The 10,952-nt window shown below is 34.8% G+C and overlaps 1 long non-coding RNA gene across 1 annotated transcript; it reads left to right on the top strand.

The window, feature by feature from the left end:
• The first annotated feature begins 230 nt into the window (after positions 1-230).
• Positions 231-3,146, top strand: LOC141710688 (uncharacterized). The gene is made up of 4 exons (XR_012571010.1): positions 231-544; positions 876-944; positions 1,358-1,557; positions 2,314-3,146. It is a non-coding gene; the product is annotated as an uncharacterized LOC141710688 (long non-coding RNA).
• The last annotated feature ends 7,806 nt before the right edge of the window (positions 3,147-10,952 follow it).

Raw genomic sequence — 10,952 nt, 5'->3', positions numbered from 1 at the left:
ATTTTTTCTAATATAATTTTATAAAAGTTTGCTTATTTAAAATATATATATATATATAAATATATAAATTATTGTACTCGTCGGACTGCCCAAATATTGGGCTTAGGCAGATAAATATTGGGCACTTGCCAATTTGGTAGAAGCGGGCTAAAAGACCGCCCAATTTTTCTATCAATTTTCACACAGCCGCCCAATTTTCTTCCATTTTCACAAGAGCCGGTTCAATCAATTCACTCTACCAGAAGACACATTCTCTCACCTCTCTCTCTCTCTCTCTCACTCTCAACTTAATTTCTCTTACTACTACCTTCACTCTCCCGCCTATGCTTTTAATCCCTATTACGTAAGTAGAGATTTGCACTCTGAATCGATAAGCTAAATTGATTTTTCGTCAAATTAGGGCTTAATTGATTTTGGTGGAGGCTTTAGTTCTTGAGATTAAGGGTTTATTTTTTCATCTAATCCCTCTCTCCTTCTCTCTCCCATCTCTCTCTCTAGTTTCGGGTGTTTGATTATGGCTTTGCGTTTTAAAGTTTTAATTAAGGTATTTCCGATTGTAGGGCTTCATTTTATATTATTTAGTTGTTTTTTTCATTTTGATATTTATTTGGTTTATGTTCTTCATTTCGATATTTATTTCATTTATTTGTTGGTTTGGCATATTTTTGTTTTTATAATTTGGTATAATTTGGAGTATTTTTGTATTTTTCCAAATCAATCATGGATGTTAAAACTCTTCTAAAGAATCGATAGTTCCAGGGAATAATTTACAAGATGTGGCATGTATTACTCTAGTAGTCATGTAGATGTCGATGTGCTATAATATTGCTACAAGGCTATGTGCTTTTCTAACTTTTGTACATCTCGAATTATAGCTTACTGGTGAATTTGGCTTGGGCTTACCTGCAGCAGGGAAAACAAAAATCAGCTGAAGAGATGTATAGGTATGTTCCTCATTTCTAAATTCAAGTGACATTTTGCTCAATTAGTCTATATTCTATATAATAAAGTGCAATCTTTTCACTGGTGACCGGTATGCGTCTCATTGCAGAAACTCACTGTCCTTCGTGTGGAAATAGAGAGATGGATGAATTATATGCAAAACTGTATTTTGGGCCAAAACATACTATATTTTAAAAAAAGACCAATTCTTGTACATGTATTCATGTTGGAAAATTCCATCCAAGTCTCTTAACATAGTCTATAGTTGTTTTTTCGCGTCTATATTGTGGCATGCATTTTCCTGATTTTTGTGATTTCTGAAGTTCTGAGAGCAGTACCGGGTTGTAATAACACTGGGCACTGTCTTTTTTAGTTTATGCTTTATTCATGCTTCGTTTTTTTGTTACAAATTCAGATGGCATGTTCCTTATTGAAGTTGACCGGCTGTTGAAGCATGGAGGCTACTTTGTTTTAAACTCACCAGTAGGCAGGACGCAAACAAGTTCTGTTGCACAAATCACTTTCGTTGACTGAGAAAATTTGTTGGAGCCTTTTAGCTCAAGAAGAATACACTTTTGTTTGGCTTAAAACAGCAGATTCTCAATGTTATACTAGGTAAGTCCAACAAAGATGACTACTTTTTAACTTTTATACTCTTTTCACTTTTTCATGTGTTGTTCTTCTATCTCCTTTCTTTTTAATAAAACAAACCAGTCTAGCATGCTTTGGTGCCTTAATATAGCAAACTGGGTGTTGTACCCCCTTTTCAGGACATGCATGATGTTCCATCATTTTATCAGTCACTCGTACCTTGTATAACTGGTACATCTAGTAATCGTCTGATTTCTCACCTAAATATATGATTTTTTTCTATTGTTTCAGAAGTTCATCCTGAAGAATTCTATGAAGAATTGGAATAATGGAAAGAAAGTTCATCGTTGAAGTAGATATATTGTATGTTGCGTTTTACATACTAATATAAATAACCTATTCGATTTGAGGTTATGGTTTTTTTGTGGCTTCAAAATGTACTAGAGACTGATGTCCACTAACAACTATAACATCAAGTAAATATGAATTATAAAGTAAGTTATCAACTGGGTGTAGATGGAAATTAATTTTTGTTTCTTTCTCTTTACAATTTTATCTTTTAGATGTCAGCCAAGTCTTAGAACCCTCATCACAATATATCTTTAATCGTCACACTCCTTTCCCCTTTGACTCTCGTGTCGTGCATACATTACATATCCATCATGTTATTTCTTTAGACTCTTTCCAGTTTATTTTACCACTTCTATGTGTTTGTAGTATACCCATTATCCGAAGCATTTTATAACTTGATTTTCCACTATAATTTTATGATAAATACAGGTTGAGACAGTTGCTCAGTTTGGCGTTGTCTTCCTTCAGTTTGCCTTGGGACTGGAGTTTTCGTTGGCAAAGGTTTACCATTATGATGTTATCATTTGAAGAGTAACTTGTTCATATTGTTTTTTGTTTATTGTTGAGAAAACTGTTTTACCTTAATGTGCTACTGTTGTAGCTAAAAGCCGTGGGTATTGTTGCTGTTCTTGGAGGGTTACTTCAAATAATTATATTTATGGTCTTGTGTGGCATAGTTGCATTGGTATCACACTTTAAGAGTTTATATGCATTACTTAACAAAGTGTCTATATTAAGTATGGTTCTGTTAAAATACTAAAATATTCATTCAATGGTCACCTGAGTTTCATTATATGAATACTGCTACAGTTGTGTGGAGCTAAACTATCAGAGGGTTTATTTGTTGGGTGCTTCCTTTCAATGTCATCAACAGCAGTGGTATAGCCTTAGATAGTATACTTGTGATAAATAGTCATTTACTTGGTCTTATTCGATTGAGGCCTGAGGGTACATGATTTGATCCATTTGATAGGTGCTAAAGTTTCTAGTTGAAAAGAATAGCAATAATGCTATTCACGGTCAAGTGACAATTGGGACTCTTATCTTTCATGTACTAATCTTTCTTCGTCCCATACGGTAGAATGCCTTCTAGATGATTTTATATATGTACACATTTGTTTGTTCCTTCACCGTGGCATATTCCAGGATTGTGCTGTTGGTTTACTTTTTACTCTGCTCCCAGTTTTGGGCGGCAACAGTGGCCTTTTGCAGGGAATAGCTTCAATGGGGAAAGTGCAAGTTCATCTATTTTTATCTATCAATCTGTAGATTCAGGTGCCCATACACACATCATGTTAGTGTATACAAAGTTTATGTGTACAAAATTTCATTTTACTACTTTATGTAAGAAAACTATATTTACTTTGTTTTAAAATATAATTGTCAAACTTATACTACTTTATTTGATGAAATTAATATGCAAATGTTGTGCATAACATGGGTCTTAAGCTAGTTAATTTAATTAAAATATTAGAAAAAAAATATTGTGCATTTGCACAGATTATAAGCTAGTATTAATAAAGTGTATATATTTCTTTTCCGATGGTAGCTATTAATTATTTTTATAGGAACTTACATAAAACAATATGTAAGAAATTTTCTATTCTCTCTAGTTACAGTTTAGAAAATGATGAATTTTAATTTTCCATATTCAGAAGTCAGAAAAATATTAATGTGAATACTCGCTTCGTCCCAAATATATATTTGACAATAGTTTTTTTACAAAATTTTATTTCTCATGATTGAATTAGATCAGAAAAAATTATTGTGCATTTGCATGGTTTTTAAACTAGTATTAATAAATAATATAGATTTCTTTTCCGATGGTAGCTATTAATTATTTTGTACGGGAATTTACATAGAACAATGTGTACAAAAGTTTCTATTCTGTCTAGTTATAGTTTACGAAATGATGAATTTTAATTTTCCGTATTCTAAAGTCAGAAAAATATTAATGTGAATACTCGCTCCATCCCAAATTATATTTGACAATAGTTTTTTTTTCCAAATTTTGCTTTCTCATGAATGAATTAAATCAAAATACAAAATCTGAAGGAGGGATTTCTTTCTTACAATAAGTTTATCATCTAACCACCCACAGAACAAAGTACGTACAATCTTATACAATCTTGTGATAAAGAGTTATGGATGACTAAATGGTAACCAATTCGAGTTCAATTGGATTTTCAACAACTTGAAACCACATGTCCACAACATGACTAGAAAGTGGTTGATAACAAGACTTATGATATTTGATAGTTGATACCATCATGTTATGCCTGATATATAATTCAGTATTAGTGAACATGTTTATCATCATATTAATAGATAAAATTCATGTAATCAGTTTGTACATTATTATTACTTTTGCTCAGCGTCTTTAGTTATATTATAATTCTATTTATAAAAGTTATAGACACCGAAAAGTGGTTAACGAACTTTTGTGAGTCGTGACACAAAAAGGACTAAAGAGTAATAGAAAAACACATTTTTTTCAATATGAAAGTTTAAGAGCTTCTTAATTTAAAATCACAATTTTAATATTTATGATCACATTTATTGAATAAATCGATTGCATCTAACATGGCATAGTAGAATATTGTAGAAGAGTTTCTCTACGGTTTTGGAAATGTTTTTCGGACACCATGAATGAAGCCGCAACACTCCGGGATTAAAGGACAACAGGTTGGAGGCATTGTAAAAGCTCCCATAGAAAGCATGATAGCCATGATGAGTACCATCATCAACATCAACTGGGCTGAACACTTCATGTTTCCTTCCATCTCTGCAATTGAATCCTCCACACAATATTAATTTGATATTCAATTCTTGTCGATGGTGATATAAATATTTTCTTGTTCTTATGATGTGTATATATAAAGATAATATATGAGACGTATTATCCAAATCTATTAAGAAATAAACAAAAAGATCTTCTGCCAATTGTACTATCTATCATTGTGGAGAATACTTAATACCATTTAATTTCTTCATATTTTTTAAAAGGAAACATATAATTTGACCAGAATGACCTGGGAAAAAATCACTAAAAAATATTTCTTTCCCTAAAAAATGCTTTTAACTTTAACTAAAACTAAAACTACGTTGTATTCTTTGAAAACAAATGTTTGAAGTAATACTCTTAACCACTGGAGAGAGCAGTATACATCAGAGATATAGCAATGACGATGGAGCTGAAAATAACATAGATACAGATGATCATAAAGCATTGACATTTCAGGGAAAATATTAAATTGCTTAAAATGATTAAAAAAAGAAAAATACAACAATATGGTTGTTGAGTAAAACATATTATATAACTTGTGCTCACATTAGTAATCTTAATTGTAACACCCTCCAAACCCGGGTCAGAAGTTTGGGGTCCACAACACACACACACTCACCATATTTAAACCTGTATATAAAATATTATATGCATTGACCCTTCTTTACACAACCACGGATCGCAATAGGTTAAAGTATAAAAACAAGCCATCACATTAACTTTTATTTCATCGTACCAAATCCCAACTAGTTCAACTTACAACTGATAATAATATCGTTCTTACAATCTTGCATAACTCATTTAAAATATAAAGGTCCTGCTAGCTCGATCCAACTTAAGCTGGAATCCTAGCTCGTACACTGGACTGGGAATCCTCGTTACCAACAATTTCCTTTTTCAACTGTTGAAAACATAAAAAAATTTGCAAGAGTGAGATAACTAGCTCAGCAACTCATAGTAGCAATAACTGAGGTTAAAGAATAACCAATTGAAATGATTCAGAAGAATCAAGTTTCTGAATAAGCAATGATTAGAATTGGATATTCACTTTTCATTTTAAAAACCAAGGTTAGGCTGTTGATCAGTCACACACTAACCCCGAGCAAGGTTCCCAGCTTTGCTCTATATACTTGATCCAAGGCACGCATTGGCCTATTATGACCATGAATCTGGTCCGACCACGAATGTGGTCCATATTAATAAAACCATCCAATACTAAAACAATTCAATATGATAACCAATGTAATTCAATAAGCTGAATCATAAACAACATTTATCTTAAAGCATAGGGTGATTCACAATACCACGAAGGTATAACAAGGAATTCAAAAAGATTGGATTTCAATCAAGGAAAGAATCAGAAAGTAGAAGACCAAGAGTTCAAGGGTTCCAAGGATTGGTCTTCTATTAAACAAGGAATAAGGGTTGGTATTTCAAGCAATTCAATATCAGAAATCAGTATGTGGTAGATATATATTTATGGAGTAGTATCGTATGTGTCTGGCTTGTATCTGAGAATTCAACAATCAATGGTTTATGAAGAATAAGGCTTATGGCTCAAGATCAATAAGAATCAGGGTTCAAGGTTGAATAGGTTAAAGCACTTGTAATATAAAACATGATTTATTTTGAATACTAGCAACACGTTATGAGAAAGTTTGAAACTATTTGCAATATATCTTGAAGAAGGTTCAGAAGTACTTGCCTTATCACAGATGATTACCAACTTTACTTGCATTAATCTATCGTTTCTACTCAACAATCACTTATCTTCTTTTTATATGCCTTGCTTCTATTCACCGATCACTTGCTTTCTTTTTCTACGCTTCGGTTCTATTTACTGATCATTGGCTTTTTGTTTCTATACCTCGATTACTCTGCTAGGCATTACAAATATCTATCAATACTGTTAGTCCCTTAACAATATGAGAAGAATTACAGAAGGGGGGTTGAATGGAATTCTTGAAACTTTTTCTTGAAATAAAAATGTTCTAACTTGAATATATATATATAAGTGTGAATTGATTAGCACAATGTGGAATAGTTACTTAAGTAAATCAAAACACAAGTAATTAAAAACAAGAGTCTTTAAAAACTTTCTGGTGGATTTGAATGATTCCACCAGAGATATATATTATATATCGAGAGAACCCTGTGTGCAAAATGCTCACAGCTGCTAACAAGAATTGAACAACTAAGAATACAGAGAAATGCTAAGGATTCTGCTTACAAATGTTTCTCTACTTATTTATTAGATTCGATCGTTCCTTAGTTGCTACTTCTTGGTTTATATATGACCAAGATTACAAAGTAATGAGACAGGATAATAAAACAAAACTATCTAGTCTATTAAAATGCTACTTCATTACTTTATTCCATCATCTTTGAATATATTCAAAATAGTATGGAAATGATAATGCTTCTTTGTTCTCAAAAACCCAGTTGAATAGGCTACCACATTCCATTTGCATCCACTCGACGCATGTGACTGAGTTGTCACTGTTAACAGATATTTAAATTCTTCATCCGTTGGGTTATTGATCATCCGTCGAGTTATTGATCATCCGTCAGGTTGTTGATCATCCGTCGAATTCATTGTTTGTTCATCCGTCGGGTAGTAGTCAGGCACTAGACTTCATTTCACTTATGCAGAATTACAAGACATTATCTATGTACAATTAATCAACCTATTCTGCATATCTAACTAAAGTCAACATGACTCAAGTACTACTACAAATTCTAGACAATGTGTATGCAGAAATGTGCTTCAGGCTTATTATTACATAAGCTACTTATTCGACGGATAATAAGTCATCATCCGTCGGGACTATATTGAGTCATCCGTCGGGACTTTAAATCTTATCCGTCGAGTGCTACATTATTTCACTAAGTAAAATCTACCAAGATGTTTTGTTCATGTAATCATCAAGTGCACAACATATACACAACAATCTCCCCCAATTTATGTCTACTGGAATTGTAGCCATAAATTAAGAGGCACTTGATGATAACAAAACATCTTATCAATACAACTTTAAAGGGGAGTAGATATTACTGAAAAGTGCTTCAATTAACAAAATGTACAAAGTTTTTGCTCACAGTCATTTTCAAGATGCTCCTCTAGCCTGAGCAGATTTATCTAGTTCCTTGAAGATCTGGATCTCTTTCCAAGCTTTCTATTATTTTCCTCAATCTGATTTTGGAGCTGCCTGTGGAATTCCAGTTCATCAGATTCTGAGAGATTTAGTTTTCCTTGCATTTCCAAAAGAGCCTCATTGCTAGAGATGCTCAATTGGTCTTCTAATATGAAAAATCTTCTCACTCCTTTGTCATCCATGAACTCCATCAGCCAGTAGGGCCTTAGATGCACTCTTCTCCCTGTGTAGGGGATAATTAGAGTCTTTGGGAGTGCATCTTTGGCTCTAACACTCCTTAGTTCTTCAATCTTCTTCAGTACCAATCTTCTTGCAGTAATATTGAACCCAAAGTTCTTCTTGAAGGATGAATAAACTTTGATCAGTACAGCTTGGCTTTCTTGAAGGATCCTGTGAAGTGGCCACTGAATCTCCTTTCCTCCTTTGTACTTAAACACTAACCTTTCAGGTAGGTTTCTGTATGCATCAATTCCTCTCACTTCATCAAGTTCATCTAGATAGAGGTTTAGATCAGAAAATTCTTTGATGTCATACAAGTACATGTAATCTCCCTTACTGACTTTAGATTGAGCTTTGACTAGAGATTTGGATTTGAGAGGTGACAGCTTCACTTTCTTGACTGCTCTTGACTTTGTTCTTTTTGGCTTGTTAAGGATTGGCAGATAGAAGTCAGGAATTGGTATGTTCTCCCATTCTATTGGTTCATCCTTAGGCACTAAAGGTTCACCATGGATGTTCCTGTAGGGATCCACCACTTTGATATCTTCAAATACCACAGAGGGTTTTGATGCTTGAGTTGTGGTTGGAGTGGATTCCTTGGGAAACTGATTCTCCAATTCCTTATCAACCATGTCCAGTTTCCTTTTGGTTCTTTTAGCCAATTCCTTAATTCTTGGAGATTTCTTCTATTTTTCAACTTGCTTCTTTGATTCAATAACTTCAGATGGCTGAGAAGGAATTTGTTGTGATGAATTTACAGCATGTAGCTTGGCCAAGATAGCAATTTGCTCTTTCTTTTGTTTAGTCTTTTTACCATTCAGAGTAGCTTGCTTCTTTTCCTGCTTCAATCTAGCCTTTTCTTCTCTCTTTGCTTGAGCAAATTGAGGGTGTCCAGCCACCACACAAATTTCTTTCCCATTCCTGAAAATTTTAGCAATTCTTCTTTTTAAAGCTGAATCAGCTGGATCTTTGTAGAAAACAATTGATCTTGACAGAAGCTTCTTCTCATCAGGCTTAGGTGTCTCATACACAGTATCCAAAGGGTTCTTCAATGATGATTTTGAATAGTTTACTCTTGGTTTCAGAATTGTTTCAGCCTTTGGAGATTTGATGGAGGATGGCTGTCCTCTTTCCAGATAGTTCATGCTCATCTCATTCACACTGATTTGCTTGACTTGAGAGTGATGGATGGCTGACTTAACTGCCTCCTTGATAAGTTCAAATTTCTTATGTATTTCCTCATCAATTTTCTCCCAGTTGACTAAACTCAACTTCTCCTTATCAGCTGCTCTTATGTTGGCTGCTGCTGCATTTATCAGATCAATACTGTCTGTAACTGGTGGCTTAGAGATAGTAATTGAAGGCACAATTACTTTACTGATTTGAATCTGAAGCCTCTCCCCCTCACTTGGTCCTTTCTCCACCTTTTTTTTATCATCAAGTTGAGTAGAGGAGGAGGTTTGAGCAGCCACCAATTTTTGAAGTAGATCTGTCTGTTGGGCTTGATGAAGATGAATGGTTGTTAAAGATGCTTTCATGGCTGACATTCTTGTGTCCAAGGCATCTATCTTGTTTGAAAGATCAGAATTTTTCCTTAATTGCCTCGTGATGTCAAGCATTGTAGCTTCTGGAAGTTTAGAATCTAGCTTGTCTGAGATAGCCTTCTTCATCTCCTCAATATCACCCTTCATGGTGTTTACATCCCTAGCATGCTGGAAGCCCTGAATTTGTTGAAGTTGCAGGGAGGCTAGATGTGCCTGAAGGAGCTTCTTGATGCTGGCATTAGTAGTGGTTTGAAGAGCAGTATTTGTCTGATTGATTAGTTGGATCAGGGTGGTCTTGAAGTAGTGCTCATCACAGTGCTTTGAGAAGGCCCATGATGGCATACCTGATCTTGAACTTAAGCCTACTTCTCCCCCTATGTCCATTGCCTCATCTTCACTGTTCCCACTCCCATCACCAAAGAAATCAGTTGAACCACCAGTCTCATAGTCCACATCACCAGCTGTAGAGGGCAAAGCTGTGATGGCATCCTTAGCTCTCATCATAGACTGTGTGGTGTGCACCAAATTCAACATCCTTTCTGCATTGTCATTGCCCTGTTCAGCTAGAAGTTGATAAGCTGGAACAGGATGAGTAAATGCCTTAGCATCAAGGGAAGTGGAATCTATAACAGCTTTAGGATGCTGAGATAGTCTTTCCCTGTCTGCATCCCGGACATTCATTGACTCACTAGCAATGACATCCATCCTTATAGCTCCAGTACCTGCATTTCTCTTGTTTTCTCTCTTTTATTGCATCAGGGTCTCACCCTGGCTCCCCACCCTCACACCCTCACCTTCACCTACTAAGGTGGGACTCCTCTCACTCTCTTTTTCCAATCCTGAAGAAATGGATTGCATATTGTAACTCATTTCCTCTCCTTTTTCCTGGGAGCAACCCAGACTCTCACTCAAAGCACTCTTCTCTCTCAATCCTAAGAGTGACTGTACAACCACTAAATCTTCTACACTTGAAATAAATGAAGTTTGAAGCTGTGCAGAGATACTCGACGGATGAGTGATATCCATCGAGTGAGTGGATTTGCTATCCGACGGATAACTGCTGTCAAGCTTATCCGTCGGGATACAATAACTACTCGACGGATGAGCAATATCCGTCAAGAGAGTAGAAATGAATGAGATGGGAATAGAAACTATTGTTGACTCTGTGCTGATTGAAGATATTTTGGGCATAAATGATACAACAGTTCCTGAAAGAATTGGCAAGTGAGCCAACAAATCATCTAAAAGATGAAGCTCACTTGCATTAGATTTTGGCTTCCCCAACAGAGTTAAAGAAGGGGAATCAGGAATTGATGTGTTTATCATATCCACATCCAGAGAAATTGTTGGTGAGTTTGGTGTTTG

Source organism: Apium graveolens, chromosome 3 (assembly GCF_009905375.1).
Source record: "Apium graveolens cultivar Ventura chromosome 3, ASM990537v1, whole genome shotgun sequence".
In the NCBI taxonomy this organism is placed as follows: domain Eukaryota; kingdom Viridiplantae; phylum Streptophyta; class Magnoliopsida; order Apiales; family Apiaceae; genus Apium; species Apium graveolens.
This window is presented reverse-complemented; position numbering and strand designations above follow the sequence as displayed.